This window comes from Papio anubis, chromosome 8 (assembly GCF_008728515.1).
Source record: "Papio anubis isolate 15944 chromosome 8, Panubis1.0, whole genome shotgun sequence".
Classification (NCBI taxonomy): domain Eukaryota; kingdom Metazoa; phylum Chordata; class Mammalia; order Primates; family Cercopithecidae; genus Papio; species Papio anubis.
Window position 1 is genome coordinate 72,762,052 of NC_044983.1, and position 8,214 is coordinate 72,770,265.

The window sequence follows — 8,214 nt, forward strand, 5'->3', positions numbered from 1 at the left end:
TGTGGTCGCTATATCCAAATGCCAAAATGACACTAACAACTTTCATGCTCATGTAACCCAGGACAGGCATAGTAGAAAGCTGTACACTAAATTGTCTGGTTTTTATTTCACAATTTTACCTAGAGGTTTCACTCTATACTTACATAGTATCATAGAAAACAATAGTTGCTGTTTGTTATTCTCTGAATGATTGTTGATTGAAATGAGCATCAGTTATTGTAGGCCTAGTATGGAATCAGGCCTGGTAGAGCAGAGGCTCAGGCCTATTATAGGATGGCGCCTAGTTCAGGATCAGGCCTAGCATAGGATGAGCAAAGGCAGACATAGAAATCATGGCACAAACTGCTGAAGAGACACTGAGTGGGAAACAGATCCAAAAAATTCCTCACTTGAAAAAATTCCAAGATGGTATTTTGCCTTTTAGCCACATGTCCTTTGGCATTACATTCATACATTGGTAATGTAGTGCTGAATAATTGTTCCCAAAGATGTAAAATTTGAATCCCTGAAACCTTTAAATATTCTTATTTGGAAAAAGGTTCTTTGTAGCTGTGATTAAACTAAGAATGTTGAAATAGGAAGATTATCCTGAATTATCAGATGTGCCCTAAATGCAATCACAAGTAACCTTGTAAGAGAGAGGCAGAGGGGGAACTGACACAGGCAGAGGAGAAGATACACACACACAGAGGAGGAGGTGATGTGAAGATTTAGCATAGAAAGATTGACACAGGCGGAAGAGAAGACACACACACAGAGGAGGAGGTGATGTGAAGATGGAGCATAGAAAGATTGGAAGATGCTGACTTTGGAGATTAGAGTGATACAGCCGCAAATCAAGGAATGCTTGTAGTCACTAGAAGCTGGAAGAGGCAGGAAATGGAATCTCCCCTAGAACTTTTGGAGGTAGCATAGCCCTGGCAACACCTTGGTTTCTCCTCAGTGATGCTGGCTTTGGGATTCTGACCTCCAGAACTGTGAGAGAGTACCTTTCTTTTGTTTGATGTCACCAAGTATGTGGCAATATGTTACAGTAACCATAAGAGACTAATGCAGATATTTAACAGGTCTGCTTATCTTCAAAATTAGATATTGGAGCAGAGAACTAACCCTAACCATCTTATGCCTGCTCTAAATGTCTTTAGATGTGGCCTTACAATCAAAGCACATACAGGATAAGGTAGGTGCTCTATCATGATATGAAGGGTATAGGCTCTGGATTTAGGATATCTGGGTTTAAATCCTACCCCTTATGAGTTTTATCACTTTGGGCAAGTTACTTCACCTCTTCTAAGCATCTGCATCTACAAAATAAGGGTAATAACAATTATACCTTTGCAATACAATAACAGTTGCAACAACACCTCTCATAGGAGGTCTTACAAAGATTAAAGTAGAGCTAGTTCATATAATCTGAGCACATAAAAAATACTCAGAAAATGTTAGCTAACATCCCAAGGTATTACCTTGCCCTGATCCTAAGGTAATCCATACCTTAGTCCCAAAGTATGGATCATGAACATTGTTTTCTCAGATTGCACTCAGTCAATCATGTTTTTTCATTTGCATTCATTTTGTTAATAAGGTGAAAAGGAATGTCATTCAGTATTTAAATTTTTGTACCTAAACTTTTGAATTATTCAACAAATGATAATGATAACACGTTTTCTTTTTTTTTTTTTTTTATTATACTTTGAGTTCTAGGGTACATGTGCATAATGTGCAGGTTTGTTACATATGTATACTTGTGCCATGTTGGTGTGCTGCAGCCATCAACTCGTCAGCACCCAGCAACTCGTCATTTACATCAGGTATAACTCCCAGTGCAATCCCTCCCCCCTCCCCCCTCCCCATGATAGGCCCCGGTGTGTGATGTTCCTCTTCCCGAGTCCAAGTGATCTCATTGTTCAGTTCCCACCTATGAGTGAGAACATGCGGTGTTTGGTTTTCTGTTCTTGTGATAGTTTGCTAAGAATGATGGTTTCCAGCTGCATCCATGTCCCTACAAAGGACACAAACTCATCCTTTTTTATGGCTGCATAGTATTCCGTGGTGTATATGTGCCACATTTTCTTAATCCAGTCTGTCACTGATGGACATTTGGGTTGATTCCAAGTCTTTGCTATTGTGAATAGTGCTGCAATAAGCATACGTGTGCATGTGTCTTTATAGCAGCATGATTTATAATCCTTTGAGTATATACCCAGTAATGGGATGGCTGGGTCATATGGTACATCTAGTTCTAGATCCTTGAGGAATCGCCATACTGTTTTCCATAATGGTTGAACTAGTTTACAATCCCACCAACAGTGTGAAAGTGTTCCTGTTTCTCCACATCCTCTCCAGCACCTGTTGTTTCCTGACTTTTTAATGATCGCCATTCTAACTGGTGTGAGATGGTATCTCATTGTGGTTTTGATTTGCATTTCTCTGGTGGCCAGTGATGATGAGCATTTTTTCATGTGTCTGTTGGCTGTATGAATGTCTTCTTTTGAGAAATGTCTGTTCATATCCTTTGCCCACTTTTTGATGGGGTTGTTTGTTTTTTTCTTGTAAATTTGTTTGAGTTCTTTGTAGGTTCTGGATATTAGCCCTTTGTCAGATGAGTAGATTGCAAAAATTTTCTCCCATTCTGTAGGTTGCCTGTTCACTCTGATGGTAGTTTCTTTTGCTGGGTAACACGTTTTCAAATATGACATTAGGTCACAATTTGTTTACATTTGCTCTTAATTTGAACCATTTTTGGCATAAACAATACTGTACTTCATCTCTGGAAATCTGATCAACCTGTGCTGGACTAACTTTTAAATAACATGTGTAAAATATTTAATTTTATGACTAATATCTTATTATATCTGATACATAGCATAACATTGCAGGGAGCAGGAAAATGCTAAATACATATTCCTAGAAAATAACGATTTCTTGGGGGAGCTTCCTAATGTCTCGCGCAAAAATCGCTTTTCAGTTCTCAAGGAAGTCAATGATTCTAAAATAATCTTTCAGCAATGTTATAAGGAAGATGAAAATATCAGACAGAAAAAAATATTCTCATCTCATTTATGCATGGTTGGGACATTTGTAGACTTCAGTTATGAGTTATGCAGCAGACAAACCAATCCTGCCTGAGTAAAGGGTTTATGAAAAGGCATCTTGGGATATAAACTTAGGGAAGTAGGTTCTAGCATGTTGAAAAGGTTTTGAGTGATAGTTAAAAACATAAACTTTGGTGTCTGTTAGTCTACGATAGGAATCTACCACTTACTGGCTATACAACTTTGGAAAATTATATTCTTCTGTAAAATGGAGATAATATTAGTATAACCTGCTGGAGTTGTTATAAAGATTAAAGAAACTTATACACTCAAACTCATAAATGCAGTGTCTTGCATTTGGTAAACAGGCAGTGGGGAGCCAGGAAATGGCTTTGAGACAGGGAAGAGGACTAGAGTTGCACCTCAGACAGATCTATTTAGCGGCAATGTTTTTGGCTGTCAGGAGTTGGGGAAGAATTGGAGGAAGGATTTTATGAACTGACACAGTGCTTTCCTGAAAGCCTTCATTGCACAAAACAAGATAATTCTGTGGGTTGTACTGTTATGGGCATTGTCATGGGAGCTCTTAATAGATATTTACTATGAGCTACCATATGAGTTAGTTTTTCCAGTCATATACAAGGTCTGTTAACTTATAAGAAAGCAATGGAACTTACTTAGGTATATAGTAAACATGAAAATAAACAGAAAATAGTTACAAAAAGATCCAAGAGATTTCCTTATCAAGAAAACAAAAGAGTATAAAGTTAATTATTCTGTTCAAAATAAAGTGTATTTTTATTTTTATTTTTTTACATATGGGCACATATCTGGGCATTTCATAGAATTTCTTTCTTTTTATTTACTTGGACTAAATTCTCAATTTACTGCCCATCTTACATTATATCTGAATTTTATAGTCAAGTTGAATGAATATACATTTTTTCTAGGTACATTTTGAGAAAAATATGTAAATAAGCTTGGGTAACATTAAAAACAATTTTGAACTTAACCAATGGTACATTAATTAACAGAAGTTATCTGATTTATAAAATTCAATTACTTAAAAATCCATAAAAGATTATTACAAAATAATTTAATTTTTTCAGGTACTTATCTGGCGTAATAAAAAAGTTTGTTTTATAAACTCTGAAGTTTTCAATTGTCATTACTCTTGATGGGTTTGGTGAAAATAAAAAATAAACGTGAACTCTTTTCTTATTTTTCTATAACTTTAAGAGTGAAGAATGATCACTCATCCTGGGGACTGGACTGGAATCCAGGGAGTATCCAAAGAGAAAAATGTCAACAATATATGGATCTGTGCAGTCAGTACTGGGAGTTGCACCTAGCACTCTCCACCATGCTGTCTAGATGGCATAGCCTTTCTATTTCTTGTATGTCAGAGTTTCTCAGCTGCTCTAGCTGACCGTTGAACATTATATCTGTGCATTAAGCCCAAGTTGGAATTATTTACGTTTCCTTTCAGCTAAATGTAGGGAAAAATATGCAAATTAGTTTGGCTCACATTTAAAGGCATTTATTCCTATGTTTATATACTTTTCTTAGGTGATTTCTGCTCCTGTATTTTTCCTCCTACAAGCAATACAAATTAATTTTATAGTGAGATGGAAAGGTCAATAGGAATCTTTTTTCTTTTTTTTTTTTGCAAGGGCTTGCTACACTTTTTTGACATGTCTTAAAAAATTCAATTATGTACAATGTACTCTACTAGAGTATTTTTACATTTTCTTTAAAAAATAAGCTAGTAGGAAAATATTTTACTATATCACAAAGATCACAATTTTATTGTCCCCCTGTCTCTTATGGTATCCATGAGAAAAACAAGTGTTCGATGAGCTATTATTTCACCAAAACCCAGGTCAGTTGGAGTGGAAGAGAGTGGAGTCTTCGTTTAATACAGACGTTTTGAAACTGAGGTTTACAGACTCCTGGAACCTCTACAGAGACCACTTAGGACTGTCATGAGGAAAAGAGAGATGATAATTTATTTTAAAATAATTTTAAAGATTGAAAATAATATTTTGAAGGCCATTGATTTAGAAAACTGTACAACTGGAGATTCAGTACAGTGCAAGTATACCCTGTTTTACAATGCCAAGTAAGTGTGAATTTCTAAAATCAGTGAAGTAATTTTTTCATATTGAATAATATTTTACTGCCTTGCTTTATTTCAAGGAAATCTTTGATATCCTTTTCTAAATTAAAAAGTTAAATTATTTTGTAATAATCTTTTATGGATTTTTAAGTAATTGAATTTTATAAATCAGAGAACTTTTATTAACTAATGTACCATTTCTTAAGGTCAAAATTGTTTTCTTTTCATCGCAATGTTATTTTAGATAATCTCCAGTCCTTATTTAGCTGTACTACTAGCTTACTGGGTGATTTTACTTCTTTATCAAACATTTTTTTAAAACTTTCTGAAATTGGCTAACAACATATTATGAGAAATGATTTTAATTTGAAAGCAAATCTGCAACTGTAAAATAAAATTTTATTATTTAATATAAGTCTTCTAAGGATTTTGGAAATTATAACAAATAATAAAAGGTGAATGTTTTTAAAGATCACTGTACAATTTTCAACATCACAGCACAAAATCTGTATATGAGAAATTGATAGCTTCCTCTGCGTTAATCTTTGTTGCTATGGGCATCTTCTGTGATGCCTTTCATCAATATTCTCCTAGTGTGGGGGCGAGGAGATGAGTGACCGGGAGGGAAAGAGGCGACCTGGTGAGCTCTTCAGTCCTTGGAGCACCTGTTATCCATGGATTTCAAAGCACTTAATCCTGTTTGATGGTCCTGTGAGTTAAGAAGTGCTTTACTACTTGGCTGTGAACTTGTCATAGGTCTCCAGTACATTATTGGAAAATACAAGCCCTGGGCTATTTTCCTGACTCCTGGGTCAACGTTCAAGTCAAGAGACAACACTTAAGCCTTGGCTGACAGGAGGATTGGGTCCTGATGGCTAACACTCTGCATAATCAATCTTCTTGCGCCCTGTTTATCCATATGCACAAAACTTGCAAAATTAAACATCCTCACATTACAGAATCTCAGTGGATGGAGAATGATGATCTTCTTCTATGGAAATCTGAATAATTTAAGGACCACATGATCGTGCCATGAACAACTGAAGCCAAAGAATAGAATAACTTAGAAAGCCTTGTGATAAAATATAATTTGGAGGAAATACATTAAGACATAACCCACTTATGAGATATTTATAGACTTTAACTTTGTAAAGGAACTTTGAATTTGACTGTGTTTATTAGTGAATGGGAATTTATTTCTCTATTTTGAATGAGCATTTCTTGGCAGGCAAACTGTGCACAGGCTACAATGAGCTTCAATGAAGTGCTTTCACATTCCCTTCCCACTGAGTTGAAAGCCTTCTTATATTCTCTCAAGTGTGTTTCTTTTCCCATGGAGGATGGCTTTGTTGAAAATTGCTTCCTCTTCTCTTGATTATTGAATCAGATATTATATTCAGTTCTTCAATACTTTATGGAGTGTTGGTGAAAAATGAAATATAATGAGTGTGATTCTTCCTTATATTTTGAAGGCTATGTAGATTCAGCTCTAAAGAATTTAGTGGAGCTAAGCCAGAATTGGAAGAAGGATATTATTTAACCGATTTTCTCTTTCTCTATAAATGTTCCCCCACTGCCGCTACCATTATGACACTCTTCCTTTCCAGCATTTTCTTTATATCTCAATAGCCAGAGTCAGCCCTCATCTCCTCATGTTCCTTTGTTCTTGCCCAGAGGAATCATGTAGACCCAAGGTAATTTGCTATAATTCCCAAACAAACCAATGTCCTATATTCTAGAATTGTATTTTTTCTTCCTTCTTTATTCATCATTAATATTAACCCGACCTTAGAATGTTGTTCATCTGCTAAGAAGAAGCAGAATGAAATTAAGGAACCAAAGATGAATATAAAATCACCAATACCCTTTTCCACACTTCAAATTCAAACTGCCAAGAAATGGAAAAAGCCCTGAACGTTTTTTAATCTTTGCCTTTGCCTCTTCAGAGTTATACTGTGCATTATAAAAGTATAGACTAAATCTTACAGATGTAATATATTTGTCTTTTTGGGTGCTATGTTCTGATAATTTTACTTTACTAATTCATAAAAAATTGAATATAGTTATTAGATCATAAATTCTGGAACAAAACTCTTATAACAGTGTGTCTGTCAACTTCTCTGTTGTTTCTTTGTGCCTGAGATTTCTCATCCACAAAATGAAGATAAGGTTGTATTAAGTCAGTTAATATATGTAGTGCTTGACGTATTGTACATGCTGTACAAGGGCTTTCTACTGTTGTTATTTATTATCAAAGATTTATTGAGCTCCTATATGTATCATAATGGTGACCTTATGGTGTTAACAGTGTTGGTGGAGGCAGATATTAATTCAAAATCATTTAAAAAATATAATACTAAATTGTGATATACATGTTGGTGAAAAAATACAGGGAAGGAGGAAAATAGAGTTGATGGAAAACAAAACTGAAAAATAGAGTTAGAGGAGGGGTCACTGATACTGAGGAACATGGGAAAGTGGGAGGGAAATGGATCTCGAACTGGCTGCAGGAAACCACCTATTTTAAAAAGGAAATAATATGAGACTACAGCAAATGCAAGTATGTTCATAAGTTTGATGGCAGGAAATTTTCCTCTCATTGCATCCATTTACTCTTTGTAGTAGAAAGTGAAGCAATATACTGGGAATGAGGTTGCTGTGAAAGTCTGGTAGTTTGTAGATAATGTAGGAGGGCAGACATTATCATGGAGAACAGAAAAGTTACCAATAAATATGGTAAAATTGCCAGGAAGTCTTAAGTATTTCTTTAAGATGGGTGATTATTAATTAATGTAAAGGTGTCACTATTACCTGTGGTGTGTTTTTTTTCTAGCAGGGCTCAGATGCCTGAAGTCAGGACTGGAGAAAGAAGACTACTGGGGCCATCCAAATTTGGGGTCTTTAAAGTGGGTGAGATGTATGTAAATGCAGAGAGTAACAGGAATTAGATAATATAAATGCAATGATTCGAACAAGGTCTCATAATGTAACCAGGTAAGGATGGAGGTGAAGTTCTAGAGACTAATTGTAGAAAGATAGTAGAGGAATCGACAAATTGGA